Genomic DNA, 20,906 nt, shown 5'->3' with positions numbered 1-20,906 from the left:
CAACATATGACAGGATGAAAAACTGAGAGTTGCCACTGTTAATGAACTGTGTAGAAAACAAATTTGGTCATCACCGTGGTGCTATTAAGGAAATTCTATATCTACAATGTAAATTCTGAGTTCTGCAGTCAAATTCCTGCAGTTTATCATCAGAATAAACTCTGGGCCCCTTTTGTGAAAACAAATGCAAATACGTGTATTTATGCATTCCCCGCTTAATTCTACAGTGCCTAGATTGATTTTCAATTTGATTCTATGCAGCAGGAGAGCTGTGAGAATATGGAATGAGAATATGAATGAACTGTTTTCATGAGAAGAGAAAATGGGACTGAGGAAAAAATGAAGTGCAAATATTTTTCTTCCTGACCAGGGGTGAAAATATACAGATTAGTTTTTTTGAATTTATAGTACTCTTTATAAACTTGGGGTGGGGCTTTCTGCATGTAGAAGCCCCCACGTTCAATCCCTGGCATCTCCTGATAGAGCTGGGAAATAAAGACTCCTGCCTGAAACCTTGGAGAGGCCACTGCCACTCAGTGTTGACAATACTGAGCTAGATGGACAATGGTATGATCGGGTATAAGGCAGCTTCCTGTGTTCCTTGCCTATACATTTCCAAGCTTGTTTCCACAACCATGACTAGTATCTTGTTTCTTAACTTTCAAATGGAAGGTGAGAGTTAGACTCCTTTTGTATATATAGTGGGTTACTCTTTTTTACACACTCTCCCAGCTACAATTTTAAGAAACCACAGTCCTAAAATGAAACATGGACAAAAATAGCTGCGATGAAAACGAGAATAGATACCATTTGTCATATGCAGCCTATTGCTGCAGGTGCAGTTCTTAAAATGGTGGTTCATCAACTTCAATATGATGAATATGCAATTGGTGCTCCACAGTTTATCATCTGTGGCGGGCGAGGGGGGGAGCACTAACAGAGGTGACCAAAATTTATACTGATCCATAGTGATGCCTAGAAAAAGAAAGGAAAGATAAAGATGCATTCTGGTTTGCATTTTACGGTTACTCAGAGGTGCACTTAGGTAATTTTGGAGCCTGGACCTAAAGTCCTTTGGAGGCCCTCTGCTGCAAGTTCAGCATCTTTTTTTTTTTAATACATAGGTTCTTGAGGGCACAAACCACAGCACCCAGGACAGACTAAAGAGGATTTGGGGGTGGGGGCAGGGGTGTGTGGAGGCCCTGGACTTCAGCCCCAAAGTCCAGAGGAAGAGTGTCTCTGCTGTTACTGGAAATTGATTTGGCTTGCTCTATAATGGCATGCTGGGCATTCTTATGAGGTAAAACCTTTGTGAATAACGTTGTGAGGTAAACTCATGACATTACTGTGAGTAGTTATGAATATAATATTATTCAGCTGTCTAGCTGATTAAAAAACACCTTAATTCGCCTAAACTGAGGATTACCTCATATTATTATGACATATACAACTATGAGGGTTCAGCAGTCTAATTTAATATGAAACCACTTTAGCAAATTAAGGTTATACTTTATATCCCCTTTTCAAAGAAGAGAAAAACAGATTGTATTATTTTCACATTTTTCCAGTAACGAGCTTATGTGGACTTATATGTACCACACAGATCATGAGGAAGTACCCTAAAGTTTTTTTGATGCTTGCATGATGAGCTACAATATTTAAAAGATTTTTAACGGGCAAGTATGACTTTAATCTGGGCTGAGATTACTGGCATGTGAATGCAACATGTATTGAGGCCAGAGGCGCTCTAAACCCCAGATCTTGGGGATGTGTCCTGTGGCCTCCAAGGCCCAGGGGGGCCTCCTGCCTGTCACCACCTCACCCTGCTGCTGCCCTGTGAAAACTTCAAAAATTCTAGCCACACCATGTGCGCAGCTGGGGTGTGGGTGTGTGTGGGGATGAGCCGAGCAGGCCTCCCCCATCCCCGTGGATGTGGCGTCGGCATTGGCATTGGCATGAAGAGTGGGACTTGGGAGCAGCCGCTGGGCTTGACTGCTCAGCCCAGAGCGACCCTTGAGAACTGTGAGGAAGCTCCAAGCAGGCACTCCAGAGCTTCCTCGCAGTTCTCAAGGGCCACTCTGGGCCCAGCGGTCGAGCCCAGCAGCGACTGCTCCCAAGTCCCGCTCCGCCAGCCGACGCCAGGTCCACAGGGGTGGGGGAGGCCTGCTTGGCTCACCCCCCCACACACACCCTGGCTGAGCATGGTGCAACTAGAATTTTTGAAGTTTTCAAAGGACAGCAGGGCAGTGGCGGGGTGGGGTGGCGGCAGGCAGGAGGCCCCCCTGGACCTTTCAGTGCCACTTCAAAAAAATGCAGGTATAACTTCTTTTTAAAATAACTTTTAACTCATGGGAGCGGGGCCTCCAAAGCCCTTAGGTTCTGGGCACCAAAATTACCTAGGTGCGCCCCTGAAAGGGTGTGTGTGTGTGTGTGTGTGTGTGTGTATAGATAGATAGACAGAGATAGAGATAGAGATAGAGATAGAGATAGAGATAGAGATAGAGATAGAGATAGAGATAGATAGAGATAATATTGGGGCCACCATTGGGGCTATGCCAGGACACAAGTAACTTTGCACTACTAAGTGCTTTTCAACACCCAATACTGAATCTCTTATCAATCCAAATCAGATAAACAGAAAAGTCCCAATCAGATAAATAGAAACTCAGACCTGGGTTAGTGTATACTATCTGTCTGACTGTCTGTCTGTCTGTCTGTCTTTCTTTCTGTCTGTCTTTCTTTCTGTCTCCCCAATAAATTAAATTTGCATTCTGTAAGCATAGAAACATATTCCTGACTGATCTCTCCCAGAGCTAACCTGTGTGAAAAGGCAATGGAATCCAATATTCCATCTTTACTTTGTGCCAGAATGTTGCTCCCTATTATGAGGTAAACTCTATGTCTTAAAGTTAACCACCTTTTTCCCTGTTAGATATGAAAGTGCCTCATTTTCAGCGTTCTCTAGTAATCAGGAGGTCTTGCATTACTTGTGTACCAAATTCCAGCTTTCTACCTGGTGTAAAAATACTATAGGTATTTGGAGGTTACAGAATGAATTCCCCATTTTGAGGAGGAGATGGACAAATGCCCCATGTTCATATTTTCCAAGTAAGCAAGGTCTCTGGGATTATGTTTATGCGATTTCTAGTTTATGACATGAGGGAGCACCCTGACAATTTTGATATTCTTGTAAGTGATTTCAACCATGTTCATTTACAGACATACCAGAGAGTCAGCCACTGTAACAAAAGCAGCCAAATCAAATGTGAGCCAGGAAAATTAGAAATGCTAGTGCCTTCTGAAATGAACCCAATAAATTTATTATTATTATTATTATTATTTTTACATTTATATCCCACTCTTCCTCCAAGGAGCCCAGACCAAAGATACTTGAGTTTCTCCTCACAACAACCCTGTGAAGTAGGTTAAGCTGAGAGAGAAGTGACTGGCCCAGAGTCACCCATGGCTGAATGGAGATTTGAACTTGGGTCTCCCCAGTCCTAGTCCAGCACTCTAACCACTACACCACGCTGGCTCTCTGGTGGTTATGATGATTCAGAGAGGATGCTTGAAAACTAGTAATACTCTTTTGCATTATTAGATATTTAATCTACCAATACCCAACATGAGATCAGCTCATTAGGTGAAGACGTTATGAACTATACCCAGAAAGGCAAAATTTGCCCATTAAAATCTTTTACAAAGGATTTTGGACAAGTTATTGTGATCCAGTGAAGAAAGTTATTCTTGAACCCGGGATACCTGATTCCAACATGTTTATAGACTTAACTGTATGGGCCTTGGGCAAGTCATCATTTTCTCGGATATGGTGTGTGTCTAGTGGCTTATCAGGAGTGCTACATGATACTCCCTATTTTATTCAATCACCCCCCCAGAAGGGAAAGGGAAGTCAGAACAGGGGATTACACAAATAAGTTGTGCTATATATACACAAGCTTTCCAGCTCCTTCTTCCTTGCTGGAAAACCGTGTGCATGTGCATTTAGGGCAGTAGAAAAATATGTTAAATAAATATATTAAAAATCAGAAAACACCCTGTGCAGAATTCCATGCCAGGTGGGCAGGAGGAACAATTATTTAAAAACAGGGATCCTCTCCTGCAGGAATGGAAGGCAGTTCACACCAAGAAAACGCCGAAAGGTATTTTACAACTATTTTTTTAGACTGAACTGTTAATTCGCCTTCTTGGATACTATTAATCTTTCAAAGTTTTAATTATTTTGATCATGATTCATTGCTTCAATAAATAATGTGCTGATGTGCCTGAGGGTGCCCTCTAGTGGATTGTCATATCTGGAAAAAGTAATCTGGGGGCTGAAGCGGCAAGGTAGGAGACTGGAACACAAGTGGAGAAGAATTCAGATTGCATCTGACAGGGCACAGCATACAGGTAGAGCCCATTTGAAGGTTTATGTGGTGGTGGTGCATGCAATAAAACCCCAATTCTGGTCTGCACGCATTGCATCTGCAGGTTCGTGTTCAACAGAGTTTTCCTGGGTCATGAGGAGTGTAAATTTATGCCCCTCCAGTTTCGAATGGTTTAGCTTCAGTTTTAGTCCTGGAGACTAAGTTCTTCTGTAATGCTTTTAATGGGTTCTTTGTGGAAAACATGTCTTGTATCAGGGCCGACTTGGACTCCACTATTTCTGCCGGGGTGTCCAGCAATCCCTCCTACAGTATTAGATTGGATCAGTTTCAATCTGTGACTCCTGAGGATGTGGACAAGCTGCTTGAGGCAGTGTGGCCTACCACCTTTTCTCTGGATCTTTGCCCAACATGGCTGCTTCTGGCTAGCAGAGAAATTGTTGGAGGTGGCCTAGTTATCATTAATGCATCGTTGAGGGATGGTAGGATGCCTCCTTGTTTGAAAGAGGTAATGGTTAGACCGCTTCTCAAGAAGCCTTCCCTAGATCCCTCAGCAATGAATAGTTAAAGGCCAGTCTTCCCCAGGTTGGGCGAGGTGATTGAGAGAGTAGTAGCTAACCAACTCCAGATGGTTTTGGAGGAAACCGATTATCTAGACACATTTCAATTTGGCTTTAGAGCTGGTTATGGGGCTGAGACAGCCTTAGTAGGCCTGATGAATGACCTTTACCAGGGAATCGACAAAGGGAGTGTTCTTTTGGATCTCTGGGCAGCATTTGATACCATCAACCATGGTATCCTTCTGGATTACCTGGGGGAATTGGGGTAAGGAGGCACTGCATTGCAGTGGTTCTGCTCCTGTCTCTCGGGTAGATTCCAGATGGTGGAGCTTGTTTAGAACAGAACAGTTGTTCTTCGAAATGGGAGCTTATATGGAGTCCCTCAGGGCTCCAGTCTGTCACCAATGCTTTTTAATATCTACATGAAACCGATGGGTGAGGTCATCAGGAGATTTGGTGCAGGGTGTTATCAGTATGCTATCAGTTTCTCCTTCTTATCAATCATCATCAACAGGAAATGGTACTCATTCCCTAAATGCCTGCCTACAGACAGTAATGGGCTGGATGAGGAATAACAAACTGAAGCTGAATCCAAGCAAGATGAAGGCACTCATTAATTTGAGGGATGAGTTAGATCTTCCTGTACTTGATGGGGATACACTCCCGCAGGTATGCAGCTTGGGAGTGCTTTTGGATCCAGGCCTCACCCTGGTATTTCAGGTGGAGGCTATGGCCAGGAGTGCCTTCCATCAGCTTCAGCTGATTTGACAGCTGCATCCATTCCTTGAAGAGAACGATCTCAAAACAATGGTGCATCAGCTGATAGCCTCCAGGCTTGACAATTGCAACATACTCTACATGGGGCTGCCTTTGTACATGGTTCGGAAAATTCAGTTAATCCAAAATGCAACAGCCAGATTGGTCTCTGGGGTAACCTGGAGAGACTATATTATGCTTGGTCTTAAGCTGTTGCACTGGCTGCTGATATGTTTCCAGGCGAAATAAAGAGTACGTGATTTGGCACCCTGCCTCAGGTGCACAGAAATCTTGAGCCAACAAAAGTGCACATACAGAAGCAACCAGCAACAGTGAAATTGGGAAAAGAAAAGAAAAAACAACAGACCTTCAGCTCTAAAGTTCTAAGAACTTAAAATGCCTGGGTAAATGAAAAGGTCTTCACAGGGTGCTGAAAAACCAGACAGTCCCAGCAAGTTTCACTTGGGAGCTGGGGAGGCACAATCAAGAAGACTACCTGCCTTTCTTTTGAGGCCGGAGGCAGGGTGTGGCTAGGGAAGAAGGGGCCTGTGGTTTCTGCTCTCCCCGGCAGCCTCTCTGAGTGAGGGAGATAATGAAGAAAATAGGGAGGGGTGGAGTTGGGCCCCCCTGGGTTTTTTGAACCCATCTGCTCAATTATAGCTACACCCCAGGTGGAGGACATGAAGAAAGGCCTCAGAGAAGGACCTCAATACCTGGGCAGGTTCATGCAGAAGGTATCAGGTCAATTGCCATTCAAGTAGAACCAGTACCAATTGTTTCTGCATCCAGGGCAGAAATCCAGAATTATGCCTCCTAATCAGCTGTATGACAAGAAAAGAAATGCTGCTGCTGCCCCTTATCATCCCACTGCCTCTGCATCTTCTTCTTCTTCTTCTTCTTCTTCTTCTTCTTCTTCTTCTTCTTCTTCTTCTTCTTCTTATCTACCAAAGATGGGAGGGAGCAGCCCCCTGCCAGGCAGTGGGCCTGCTGCTTCATCCACTGGCCAAACCCTGTGTTTTCATCAGCCAAGTCCTGTGTTTTCCTCTCCTGCTCCAGAGCAGGAGAGGAAGGGTGCCAGTGAGATGGCAGGATGCCCTTCTGCTACCCCCACCTTTTTTAAAAAGGGAAAAGAGGGGGAGGAACGTACACACAAAGGAGGGATGGCATTTGATACCCAGCCTCAGGTGCACAGAGGTCTTGAACTGCCACTGAGCCAAGTCCTGTGCCTTCCTTTCTTGTTCCACAAAAGGAGCAGAAAGTAAAGGTGGTGCTTCCTCAGCAGCTTTTGCCAGGGGCAGCCCAGATTCAGATTCAGCTGAACACAGCCAAGATCTGTGCTTTCATCTCCTGCTCTGGAGCAGGAGAGAGAAGAGCAGAGATTTTTTTTGATTTTTTTTGAAATTGTGATGCCACTGGATGGAAGGCAGTAATAGAGAAGGAGGTGACTAGTTGATGGTGACCCAGAAGAGTCTGAAGAACTAGATGGTTCAGTGTACACCAGGCCTGCTCAATTTTGGCCCCCAACTGTTTTTGAACTATAACTCCCATAATCTCCAGCCACATGGCCAATAGCCAGGGGGTATGGGAGTTGTAGGCCAACATCTGTAGGATGGCTGAAGTTGAGCAGCCCAGTGTACACTTACAGCATGGGCTGCGGCATAGGGCTCTCTGATGCCCCCTCTTAGGGACACAGGAACATAGGAAGCTACCTTATACTGAGTCATGCCATTGGTCCTTCTAGCTCAGTACTGGCTACACAGACTAGAACCTTTTGCATGCAAGTGCTCTTCCCAGAGAGGCCCCATTCCCTAAGGGGAATATCTTACAGTGTTCACACATGTAGTTTCCTATTCAAATGTAAACCACAGTGAACCCTGCTTAGCAAAGGGGTCATGCTTGCTACCACAAGACCAGCTCTCCTCCCTTTAAGCCCAGCAGTATGCCCAGGGTAGGCACCCCATTCAGTTCACTCTTATGCTGGTACTTCAGTTGGAGCCTTAAAATATTAAAAACAGCACTTTGAATGGTGCCTGGAAATGAACTGTTGACTACTTCCTTAGCCCCACCTAGATCTTCCATTCTTAAAACATGAGTTTTCCAGTGCAGATTAAGGATATGCCAAAGCTTATTAAGGCTATTACATCCTACAGCAGCCAATGAACAAACAGCCTGATTCAGAACTTGAATATGGTGCTAGTCAGCAGGTCAGCGGGCCATTATAGGGGAAGGGAGCTCACAAATTGAATTGTTGTTTTCCCTTCCAGCAGGCCTACAACCTCTTTGTCCTTGGAAAGCAGTGCCAATTACCTACAGAACCTTACCTTATTATTCTGTAATGCCAGATCAGTCCAAAATAAGTCTGAGATAATCCATGGCTTGATTATGGCTGATGGAGACCTGGTTGGGAGGGGCTAGTGGTCCAGTTTGGTCCCAGTTTCTCCCAGTGGGATACTCCATGGTGGAGCAGATGAGAGGATGTGGGTGGGGAGATGAGGTGACTTTGGTCTACCATCTCCCTCTACCATCTCCCTTACCAGGATCTCTGACAGGGAATTCGCCTATACTGAATGTCTGTACCTAAGCCTAGGGACCAAGGATAGACTGGGATTTCTGTTGGTGTACAGATCACCCTGCTGCCCAACAGAGTCCCTAACTGAGCTGATGGACCTGGTTGTGGAATTTGCATTGGAATTGCCTAGGTAGTTATTGGTGGGGGACTTCAATGTTCATTTTGGGACCAGCTTGTAAAGAGCGGCTCAGGAGTTCATAGTGGCTACAATGACGATGGGCCTATCCGAAGTGGTCTGTGGACCAACACATGATGCTGGTCACATGCTCAATTTGGTATTTTGCTCTGATCAAGTTGGTGTTCCGTGAGTGGTGACTCCTGTCATCTCCCCATTGTCATGGATGGACCACCATCTGGTTAAGGTAGGATTTGCAAGCACAACCCACCTCTGCAGGGCTGAAGGACCTATTAGGTTGGTCTGGGTTATTGGATCCAATAGAATATTGGATACAATAGGATCCAGGTTATTGGATCCAACAGGATTCCAAAAGCCTTGGAAGGGTTTAGGGTTGGCTCTGCTAGTGATTCTGTCAATGCTCTGGTGCAAACATGGAATAATGAACTCACTTGAGCAGTAGACACAGTTGCTCCTAAGTGTCCTTTCTGACCTGCTTCAACATTAGCCATGTGGTATTTGGAAGAACTATGGGAGCTGAAGTGGCGAGGTGGATGACTAGAGTGCAAATGGAAGAAGACTCAGTGCAAATCCGATAAATCATGACACAGAGCACATTTGAAGATTTATGCTCTGGTACTGCAGGTGGCAGATAGATGGTTCTTTTCTGCCCACATTGCTTTCACAAATTCATGTCCAGTGGAGTTGTCTAGGGTTGTAAGGGGCCTACTATGTGCACCCTCCCTCTTGATTTGAACTTGGAACCATCAGTGACTAGCTGTGACATTTTCAATGACTTTTAGTGGATAAAATCTCTCGTATTTGGGCCAAACTGGATTCTACAGTTTATTTTATTTATTTATTTTTCAAATTTGTAGACCGCCCAAAACTTCTGTCTCTGAGTGTTTTACAACAGTTACAGTTACTGCAGAGTCTACTGTGGAGATGTCCAGCAACTCTTATAGAATTAGACTGGATCAGTTTGTGACTCCTGTGGACTCCTGTTCATCCTACAGCCTGTTGTCTTGACCCTTGAGAGAACAGCCTGTTCTCTGACTCTGCCGATATGTTTCTGAGTGAAATACAAAGTGCTGGTTATTACGTATAAAGGCCTCGACAGCTTGGATCCAGCCATTAAGAGAATGCCTTCTTTGTCACAAAACCCTGCCACCTATTAAGATCATCTAGGGAGGTCTGGTTACAGTTGTCGCCAGCTCGTTTGGTGGTGACTTGGACACGGGCCTTTTTGGTGGCTGCCCCGGGGCTTTGGTATTCGCTCCTTGTCAAAATAAGAACATCTCCATCTCTGATTGCTTTTAGGAAAACCCTCCCTTGTTTTCTCAGGCTTTTAACTGAAATTAATTTTAAATTATTTAATTGTTTTTACCTTTGAAATTGTTTTAACTTGTTTATTCTGTAAAATTGTTTTAATTGTTCTTACTCTATTTTATATTGTTTTAAATTGTGTACACCACATAGAGATACACATATCAGGCAGCATATAAATATGATAGATAGATAGATAGATAGATAGATAGATAGATAGATAGATAGATATAGTGTTACTTGAATTGGTTCAGACACAGAAGTGGTTTACATGTTACAAATGGCCATTTATTGCTTTAGATCCACTCATGGTGCTGAACAGTTGCTGCTAAAGTATGCTTCAGATTCTAATTCACATGTTATATCATCTCTATAAGTATATCACTTGCATTTGCTTCCATGTGGTGACTGTGTACTCTCAGTTATATCATCTTGCATGTCTTTTTAAAATTCACATCCAGCACTGGATGTTCCAAGAAGTGCCTGTTACTAGCATGGACTCCACGCAGCAAACTATACATATCACAACGAAGCATGAAACATATTCATCTGTCTACATGGATAAGCTAATGTATTGGCTAGCCTTTATATACACTTGGTTGTGTACTGGGTTTTGTTCATTGTTCTTTACAACACGTTCTGATTCATTTGCCATCTAGGGCTCTCTGATTCCCTACATCTGAAAGCTTGCATGTAGCCTGCTTTTTGGAATCATTTTTGCTGAAAGAAAAATTAGCATCCAACTTTTAAGAAAAGCAATCTAGGAATGTTACTAGGCATAATCATATTAGATCTGCATAATACCATAAAAGACAAGGTATGCATCAAAAATCTACTCTGCAATGTTATTATTGCTACAATAACTCATGTGATGACATGATAAAATTCATAAATATCTCGCACACTTGCCATAAACATGACTGTCAGGCACTTCCCACATAATGCTTGAGGGTCAAGCTACACATTACATGAAATGTGTACTTTCCCCCGGTGTATGCGTGCCTTACTTACAATATTTTTAATATTTGTTAAATAGAAGCCATGTGTGAGTGGGGGGCGGGGGCAGTCAGGATCAGGACTTCAGCATACAGACAGGGGATATGTGGCCATTTTCGCTTATACTGGTCCCAATGAACATGCCTCCTGAAGCTGTTACTAATCTTGAAAGGAAAGTTCCAATTTGTGCCAATTGGGCATTTCTGTTGGGACAGTGACACAAGTGGAATGGGTTTAATATTCCCCCCTCATTCCCAGTCCTGATCAGCCCCCCCCCAAAAAAACTAATGTTTACGTTTAAAAAACCTACCCAGGTTCTTACCATGCTTGCTCACACACATGCATGCTATACACATACCACCCTCCTGAGCTTACTTGAGGGAATTTTGCTCAAAACCAAATTTACAAGTATAAATAATAAATGGCCTGCAATCTGGACATTGGCAAGACAACATTAGGGTACCCCAGAGGAGCAACAGTCTTAGAGGCAAGGCTTTTGAAAACAAGAGATCAAGTCAGGGGCAGAGCCACCATTAGGCGAACGGGTTCAAAGAACCCAGGTGGTCACCCCCAGCGGCCATGCCTCATGGCCCCAGACACGCCCCCGTGCCTGATGTCAGAAGTGGGGGTCATGGCTAGCCAGCCCCCTGCATCTGATGTCAGACATGAGGGCAGGGCCAGGGGGCTATGGTGGCGGCCGAACATGGACCGCAGCCAGCCTCCCTCCGCCACTGGATAAAGTTTATTTATAAAAATAGAGAAGCACAATGTAAATTGTGATGCTTGGGCAACCTTGAGACAATCATGGCTGTGAAGGAAGTTGGAGTGTGGACAGAAAGAAGGGAAATGAAGGAGAAGAAAGAAATATAGAAGAGAGAATCAAGAGCAGAGTAATAGCTGTCCTATATCTACTGACTCGTGCAAATACAGAAGGGCTGATTTCCACCAGGCAAGATTTGGACAGTGCAAGCTACAAAGGTTTTTCTAAAGAGGGGGGCAAGGTAGGCAGTGGATTCCAGAAGCTGTGGGACTTCGCATGCCCACAACTAGCAAAAGAGTTCTGGGTTTTCCAGGTAGTCAGGGCAAGGGTTAACCATGGCAAGCCCACACAGGGAACGGTCCAGCCTCAGTGGCTCAAAGATTTCATTCTGGAGTCAAGAGACTCTCAGGGATTCAAACACAAGGATTAACTCATGGCAGGCCCACACAGAGAGTGGCCCGAGGGCTGTGTTCCAAGAGTGCTCCTTTTAAGGGAAATGGTGCCCTCTTGAGCCCCTGCACCATCTTAGAAGCGATGATGTAGTTACAAATTCACAAGTGCAGGGGTTCTCTATGACAGTCCCCAAGGCCATGTCCACCCCAACAGCCAGGGAAGCCAAGAAGTACCGGAACGTGGTCCCTGCACATCCTACTACTACCCCCCCCCCGCTTAGAAGGTGTGCACAGAGTGCTGGGAAGTGTAACCCCTTCCAGCACTTGAGATCTTAAGAAAGGGCTCCATCTCTCTTAAAGAGTCCTCCCAGCACTGAGAAAACTACAGTGCTGTTTTCACAGTGAAAAGCAGAGTGTCAGCACAGTGGGAAATGGCACTCACATTGAAGGGATTTTGACAAAGCAGGCCCCTGCTTCAAAAATAGTGAAGATCATTGAGCAACAACATTTCCTTGTGAAAAGCTTTGGGGGGGAAATGTAAAGATTTTTTTAAAGACATGACTTGATCATAGCATTTGCAGACTGAAAGAGTCCTGAAAGTCATAAATTCAACTGTGATGATGATAAAGGATCCAGCACCCCAAGATTGTTTATTATTTATTTATCATATTTTATGCCACCTGATATGTGCTTCTCTAGGTGGTGTACAGAACAAATTACACAACAAATGTAAAACAGGGTAAAAACAATTAAAATTTCATAAGATAAATAAAAACAATCTCCTAAGATAAAAACAAATTAAATAGTTTAAAATTAGTTTCAGTTAAAAGCCTGAGAAAACAGGTGCATCTTGAGGGTCTTCCTAAAAGCAAACAGATAAGGATATACTCTTATTTCAACAGAGAGCATATTCCAAAGCCCTGGGGCAGCCACAGAAAGGGCCCGGACCCAAGTCGCCATCAAACAAGCTGGCAGCAACCATAACCAGACCTCTCCATATGATCTTAATAGGTGGCAGGGTTTGTGACAAAGAAGGCACTCTCTTAACAGCTCATCCAAGCCGTTGAGGGCTTCATAGATAATAACCAGCACTTTGTATTTTGCTCATAAACATTTCAGCAGCCAGTGCAATTCTTTTAAAATCGGTGTTATATAGCCTTTTCGGGTTGTCCCAGAGACCAGTCTGGCTGCTGCATTCTGTATCAATTGTAGTTTCTGGACTATGTACAAAGGCAGCCCCACGTAGAGTGTCTTACAGTAGTCAAGCCTAGAGGTTACCAGCATATGCACCACTGTTTTAATGTCATTTACGTCCAGAAATGGACACAGCTGACGTATCAGCCAAAGCTGATGAAAAGTGCTCCTGGCCACTGCCTCAACTTGAGAAACCAGAGAGAGTTTTGGATTCAGGAGTACTCCCAAGCTACATACCTGAGCTTTCAGGAGGAGTGTAACCCCAGCCAGAACAGGCAAATATAAACCATCTCTTGTGTCCTGACCCCCCATAGTCAGTACCTCTATTTTATTTGCATTCAACTTCAGTTTGTTATCCCTTATCCAGCCCATTACCACCTCCAGGCAGGCATTTAGGGAAATTATGCCATTTCCTGATGAAGTTGATATGGAGAAATAGATCTGAGTGTCATCAGCATACTGATAACACCCTGCACCAAACCTCCTGACGATTTCTCTCGGAGGTTTCATGTAGATTTTAAAGAGCATAGGAGACAGTATGGAGCCTTGTGGAACTCCATACTTTAGTTCTCACTTTGCAGAGCAACAGTATCCAAGTGACACCATTTGGAATCTACCAGAGAGCTAGGGATGGAACCACTATAAAACAGTGCCACCACATCCCACCTCATCCAGGTACCCAGAAGTATACCATGGTCTATGGTATTGAAAGCCACTGAGAGATCCAAAAGGATCAGCAGAGTCACACTCTCTCTGTTGATAGCCAATTGGAGTTCATCCATCAGGCTGACTAAGTAAGGCAGTCTCAACCCCATAGCCCACTTGAAAGCTGGTTTGAAATGAGTCTAACCAGTATCATCTAAAACTTGCAACTTTAAATTAGGAGAATGTACACTCAAATTTCAAGAAAATCATGCTCAGAGAATTTGCCTGAACACTTTTTCTCAAAATTCATGTCAGCTTGATCTGTGACATGGAATGAGGTGTGGACCGTTAACAGCTGCACAGGCTATTTTCTGGGATAGACTGCATAAAAATGAACTAGTGCAAATATAACTGAAGATATAAGCTAAATGGTATCAAAACCAGTAACTTCTCAGCTACTTATTTCTTCTCATAATACAATATAATAATATTAAGGGAAAACTGGCTAGGAAATTCAAATAAGCCAAGTTAATGGTATTTTCCTTTTCATTCAGATTATTGAACCATTAAAATCAAGTGAAAGCTGAATGTTTTATAAGCAAAGAGAACATATGCCAAAATTCTGACTGAGCCAAGATTGAGCAACTGCAAATGAAAGCTGTTTCAACACATCTAATGCAAATCTAAAAGTCCTGACTGAGCTAGGAGAGTCAGCATTTCCAGTAAAATGTTTTATAAAACAGATCCTGTTTGCATTTGTTGTGTTTTTCAAAACCTGATGTGCTCATTATGGACTGCATCAAATATTAATTAAAAGTGAACGTCAGCCTTTTTGCTATACAATTGTGTCAGAGCCAGAGTGACAAGTGAAAGGCCCTGCAATTGAGATACTCTATTAGTCAGGTGATACATTATCCTCCATGAGTACTGAAGATATTTCAGACCTTTTAGGTAATGTTTTCAATTTTTTGAAGTGCTCGGAAAGTCAACTCATTTCCACCTCTAGACTTTATTCTCAGCCTTTGACACTCATATAGGCCAGTGTTTCACAGACTTTCTGGCCGCATTCGCATGTAAAGCGAAACCGAATGTTGACGAATCCATGGTTTCAATTTAAAACTGTGAATTGCATCACAGTCATTCATCCAGCCACACTTTCAGGTCAAGGTGGCCCCCTCCCTGCTCCTCGGCTGCCAAGGCTGTATCCCAGGCACCCGCACACCGCTCACATCACCAGCTTGAGGGCAGGGTGTCAGCACATCGTCCAGGCAGCTGCCATTGGCCACGATCCCCAAGGGGGTATGCTGATCATGCTCAACTTGCTCCGGCTTTGCCAGCCAACTTTGTCGGGCCAATGGCAATTTAACCCCTTCCTCACTGTTCCCAGCTATGTCCTCTCAATAAAACTGCAGCAGAACATTAAATTGCACACTCGTTACTTGACAGCAGAGGGAGGTGGGGGAGCACTCATCTGGGCAGGGACACTTTATTACTTAACCCACCAGACATTTTACTGGATGCGGGCAGCATTGGGGTGGGGGCTCTGGGGAGGCCTGCTTGCAATTCCTTGTCCATGGTTGCCAAATATATCAGCTTTTCCTCCTTGCACACCCTCCACTCTTAGAACCTATGGGCCCTTGGATCAACACACCTCCTCTTTGCATAAAAACAAGCCCTCCACACACCATGTAGCTTCAGTGCAGTCCTTGCTGTGCACAGTGAGTCTCATGGTGGGGTGGGGATCCTATGCCCTCCGCTCCTCCATCAAACCCCCCCAAATTGTTTGTTACCCTCCCCGCTACAGGCCAGGTCTTAGGGGGGAGTTTTGCACTTGCATTTGGAAAGAAACACACTGGTTTAATTAAGACTACTTTCACTTTATTTGACAGCAATACACTGGAAGCCTTTTCATTTGTGCAGCGGGGACAGGTGTTTCCAATCTGATCCAACAGCTGCTGCAGGTGTGGGTGATGACCCTATTCTAGGGTGCCACACACCCCCACCATGCACCTGCCCACTTTGGCGGTGGGCCAAAGGGAGATGCTTCCCGGTGTGTCTTGCAAAGACTTCTCTCACTGCCCACGCCTCCAAGTGACCCTCCGGAATGGGCTGCTGGCACAGCATTCCCATCTCCACTGGGTGGCCTTTCACCACCGCTCTTGCCTTCTGGATGTGCTGGCTGCTCTCGCCCCTCTGGATGTGCTGGCACATTTCATATAGCAGATCACAGGTGTCCTATGAACTCTTAGCATGCTGCATGATCAGGTCCTTGGTGAGCTAGAGGTGGTCCAAATGCCTCCTGTTGCACAACTGGACCATGTGCTCAGCAGGATCAGGATGGGGCAGGATCAGGTGCATGGGGCAGGATCAGGATGGACCATGGGCAGGGCGGACACAGCAGGTCTCGCAGGTTCTTCCTGCACAGGTTGTGGCTGGCCAGGATCCTCTCTCACTGGTAATGCTGCAGGGAGGGTGCATGGAGAGGGAAAACAGCATTAAGAGTAAGCTGAAATAAATCCTGTGGCATTACCTGCCTAGATGAGCTGCTGGATTGGGGAGTTATTCCTCCCCCCCCTCCACGGGGCATGGCTTGTTGCCACAGGAATCCCCCCTCCTGCAACATGTATACTAAATGTTCAGATGGGAGGCAGCATGCCACTGTCAGGGAGCATGCCACTGTCAGCATGCCACTTGGCATTGACAGATGGCCATGGGACCTTGAGGTCACAACCCATTGGTGGGCAGGCTTGCATTGCTGGAAGAAGTGAGAGTCTGTGGCATCCACCCATCAAGCATTACTTGGCAGCATGTGTCCCCCGGCCCCCCACTGCCCTCCATTCAGCTTGTTGCACCTGCTTCCCCCCACTACCATCCATTTTAGACGGGAGCATGCCTTGGTGGAGGGCAGGAAATACTCCCTGCACACGCACCCCCCTGCCCCATTCTGGTCCCACACCATGCCCTCTCACTACCCCCAGAAACACAGGATTAGCACCATCCACACTAGCCCGCTACCGTCCATGGACACTACACTACCCCACCCCATACCCCACTCCATGGGAAACCAACTACAACTTCCATCCTGCCACCATCCATGGGAACCACAGCACCCCACCCCACCCCACTCCCCCCACTGCAGAAGACCACATGCCTTATTGCAGGACATAGGTTCACTCACCTGGCTGATCTGGCAGCACACAATCCTGCTCTCCACTGGTATGCTAGTGGAAACCCACATCTTCAGTCTCCTTCTCACAGGCCAATGATCCCCAGGTGCCTGTGGAGGCCCCAGCACTGGACACAATATCAGGTGGTGTGTGGGCAAACATCTGCTCAGAAAGGTCTGTTCCCAGGCCTTGGTCCTGGGGGCTGCCAATTCCAAGTCCTGTCCCATATATGATGTCACACTCCAGCAGGGAGAACTGACACTCCTCCTTGAATAAGTGTGTTAGGGACAGTGGGTTCAGGTCTGGAATCTGGGTCTCATCGTTTCATCTGCATAGTCAATGACATAGAGGGCAGATTGCTGGGGATGTCCAGCAGGATCCACAAACTGGGCAAGCACAGGTTCCCAGTAGCCCCTGGCATCCCTTGAGATTTCCCCAGGTCTTGGCACACCTGTCTGCTGTTGGGCGGCAGCTGGTGTACATGAGGGTCCAAGACAGATGGAGCTTGTGACCATCTCTGACACCCTGGACAGTGTGGCGGGCGTGGAAGTCTGGCAGGGCTGGTAGTTCCAACAATCACAGTTGTTGGAACTAGACCACCAGGTTGGGCAGAGGAAGATGAAATCCTGAAAGAAGGGGCGGGATGTTGTCACCCCGGGACACAGATGCAGCTAGAGACCTCTATGGCAAGGGGGGAAAGGTCAAGGCTGGACAGGGCAACATGGTAGCAGCTCCTGTTTGTGCAGGGGCAGTGGAGGCAGTGGCCGGTGGTTCTGCGGTGGTGGCCATGGCAGCCAATTGTTGCATGGGCCTGCTTACCCCCTGCATGGTTGTAAGGAAGGACATCTGGCTGGCCCTTGGCCTGCTCCATGGCATTGGGTGGCCAGTCATTGCTGTGGCTCCTGAGGTGACATCCCATCTTTCCAGCAGGACTAATGCCAGGATGTCATAGTGGGCCATTGTCCTGTGCACCACTTCAGAGAGCTTGTTGTGTGAGGTTACCTCTTTGATCTTTTTTCTTAGATGCTGCAGCCACTCCTTGCACTGGTTGGCAGTGTGCTGGTACCCGTTGAGAGCCATCTGGTTGGAGATCCAGCCATAGTTGTCCTCGTTTCTGAAGTGGTTCTGCATTTGGCCTTGCACCCCCTCCAAAGTTCCACAAAGAACCTGGGCTCTGTGTCCATCCAAAGCTTTGCTCGGACCTTTCTCGAGGTGTCCCTAGCTTGATTGACTGCTCCCCCCGGCGCTGTTGGTGCCAGTGACACCAGTTGATGGTGTGGTAGCAGAAGGTTGCTGGGACTGCATGGCTGTTTGGAGCAGCTTGGTGTCTGCAGAAAACTAGAGATCATGGACCACCAAACTGCAGTGGTCACGCGAGTGGCAATCGGGGTGGACGTATGCAATGGGCTGTGCACCACAAGCATGCTCGTGCAGGACTGGGCATGTGTGGGTGTGGCCAGGCTACTACTTTGTGCATCGTGGGATAGGCCCAAGTGCAGGGATATTGCTCTCATGCCCTCAAGGCCCCATCAAGAGTATCTACTGCAGACATTCCCCAATAGCGCAATAGAGAACATCAAACAAAGGGGCAGTTGCAGGGCAATAGGTACCACCAAGGACAACTGGAGTGGGCGTCAATGACAGATTCACTGAGCGCTTGCAGGGAGGAACAAGGCATGAGCATGGCTAAGGGTGGCCTTGGAGGGCCCCTGGCTCAGCATCTGTGCCCTATTCTTGAAGCAGGACAAGGTTCCTCTCCTATACAAAGCCTCTCATCCAAGCATCCCCACTAGTGCTGAAGTTAATAAGCAACCTTCCCAACAACTGTGAGGCACATGTATGGAGAGGACCATGGGAGGTGAGGCAGCTGGGTGATGGGGGCCTCCTTCCCCCATCACAGTCTTAACACCCATGCCCAGATATAAAAAAATGTAGGGTAGACCCATGAGGGATCTCCAGTGCACCCCCATGGTGGCAACCAGCCGGAATTCAGCCACCTCACGTTAGCCAGGTGGCAGTTTCACAGCAGAAAACTAATTCTGAGATGCTGCAGAGAGAGCACAGCAATGGCCACCCGCATCCCCAGCTTTTGACAGAAGCAAAGTCTTTTGTTCATCATCAGAAGAATAGTGCCCTTGCTATGGGAGCATTGGCATCCCACCTTACATATCCCCAGGACCCCGACAATGGGAACTGGTGTTGGTACATACCTAGTGTGCAGTTTACACCTCCCCTATGCCAGGCCGCCTCTGTTGGGGCTGCGCAAGACAATGGCATGAGTTGCCTAGTGAGGGGGCATCATTGTGTTAGGGACACTTAACACAGGAATTTTTACAAATATCATCCTTGCTGCTGCCAAGCTTGCAGAGCCTCCAGGGACACCTAAGAATTGTGTCACTGCTGTAGGGATGCTGCTCCAAATGGGAGCAGCATCACTACAACAATGATGCCGTTCTTGGTAGCCCTGCCCATTTCTACTTGCACCGCCTTGCCACCACTCACCTGCCATTCTCGTCTCCACTCATACCACCTATTGTGTCTTCCTTTGCTGATGCAGTCTAATGATGTCACTGCGCCAGTGTGAGCATGCTGCCCCATCCCAGTGAGGACAGGCACTCGTACAGTGACATCATTAATCTGCATAGATAAATGGAGACATAATGGGTGGTGCGAGCAGCAGGTGAATGGAGGGCCAGGCATTGGCAGTCTGCACTCTTGCAGCCCCTATAGCAATGTGCTGGGTTTGTAAGGCACTGGGCGTACATGTTTCAGACACTTGGGATGTGCATCTTCAAGCAGCCAGCTGCCTTATCTCCTGTATCAGCAGTGCTTCTGTCTCTCAGCAAGTCAGACTGGTTAGGCTCTGAATGGCAGGGGCTCTAGGATGCAGTGCTGATCTGGACTCTCACTTGACCCCAGCCTGAATATAGACAGTTGACTCTCAGCTGGCACCTGGTCAGGTGACGCCACAGGCCAATGAGGATGTGTCTGGCCTGTACAACCCCTGCCTGCAGACCAACTTTCCAGTCTGAGAGACCTACCACTTAGAGTAACTATGGAGACTCAATGTGGTCTTCTCTCTGCTTCTTGACTGCCTTATCTGGTATCCAACACTCACCCATCTATGATAAAGTCTTCTGCCTCTGCCCTCTGCTCCAAAGAACCAAAACCAGACTCCACACTCTTGTGCCCAGCTGTGACCTGTCTTGCGGCTCAGCCATGACCTGACAGGGTTTCACCTTCTGCAAAATTTCAAGAGATCCTGGAGTTCAGCCACTTATGTGACATTGTGTAGGTGTCTTGGGTCAGCTCTGATTATTTTAGGGACTCCTTGCAGTCCACAACAAGCTCTGGGGAGCAGATATTTTCTTGTGTAGGTAATATCACATGACATCCAAAGAAAACCTCTGTACTATACAAGCTCTTTGTGCATGCAGCTTGCATATCTGAGCATGGAACTAGTCACGCAACATTTTATCTTCTGTTCATGGTCCTCTGAATTCAAATTACCACATTTAATATTCATCAGAATTAAGTTTAGTATGTTCATTAGGTTGTAAAATCAAGCTCCTTATGAATAATAATTTTTAAAAACTGGGCATGTATGTTATATCTTCCAGCTGCCAGTGATCCTGTATTGCCAGGAATTGACAACTAATAACAAGTTACGGGGTGCAGGAGAGGACTTCTCTCCCATTCGATGTGAAACCTTTCACATTTACATGTTCATATTCCTCCCATCTGATGTTATCTAACCAATGTTTTGACTACAAAATGTTGTCCTCATTTGGACTCTGGTTCCTTGCCGTTGTAACTTATTGGTCATCTACATCTCCAGAGTCAGCAGAGAAGCCATTTGCTAAAAGCAATCAATGTTTCTTTAAAGATCATAAATCATCACATTGATTAAGACAAGCTACTAGTCATATCTGACAAGGTTATCTGGCTCTATACAAATCTGCTGAGTGGATATATATTTATAATGCATGATCTGTATTTCTTATCTAGAGAAAGGACTCATGAAAAAGAGGAATGTCACTA

At 46.1% G+C, this 20,906-nt stretch overlaps 1 protein-coding gene across 1 annotated transcript in view; it reads right to left on the bottom strand.

The window, feature by feature from the left end:
- The window catches only part of ANO4 (anoctamin 4), a 255,081-nt gene that overhangs the window by 213,850 nt on the left and 20,325 nt on the right, over positions 1-20,906 (bottom strand). The window lies entirely within an intron of this gene.

The sequence above is a fragment of the Hemicordylus capensis genome, chromosome 5 (assembly GCF_027244095.1).
Source record: "Hemicordylus capensis ecotype Gifberg chromosome 5, rHemCap1.1.pri, whole genome shotgun sequence".
Lineage (NCBI taxonomy): Eukaryota > Metazoa > Chordata > Lepidosauria > Squamata > Cordylidae > Hemicordylus > Hemicordylus capensis.
This window is presented reverse-complemented; position numbering and strand designations above follow the sequence as displayed.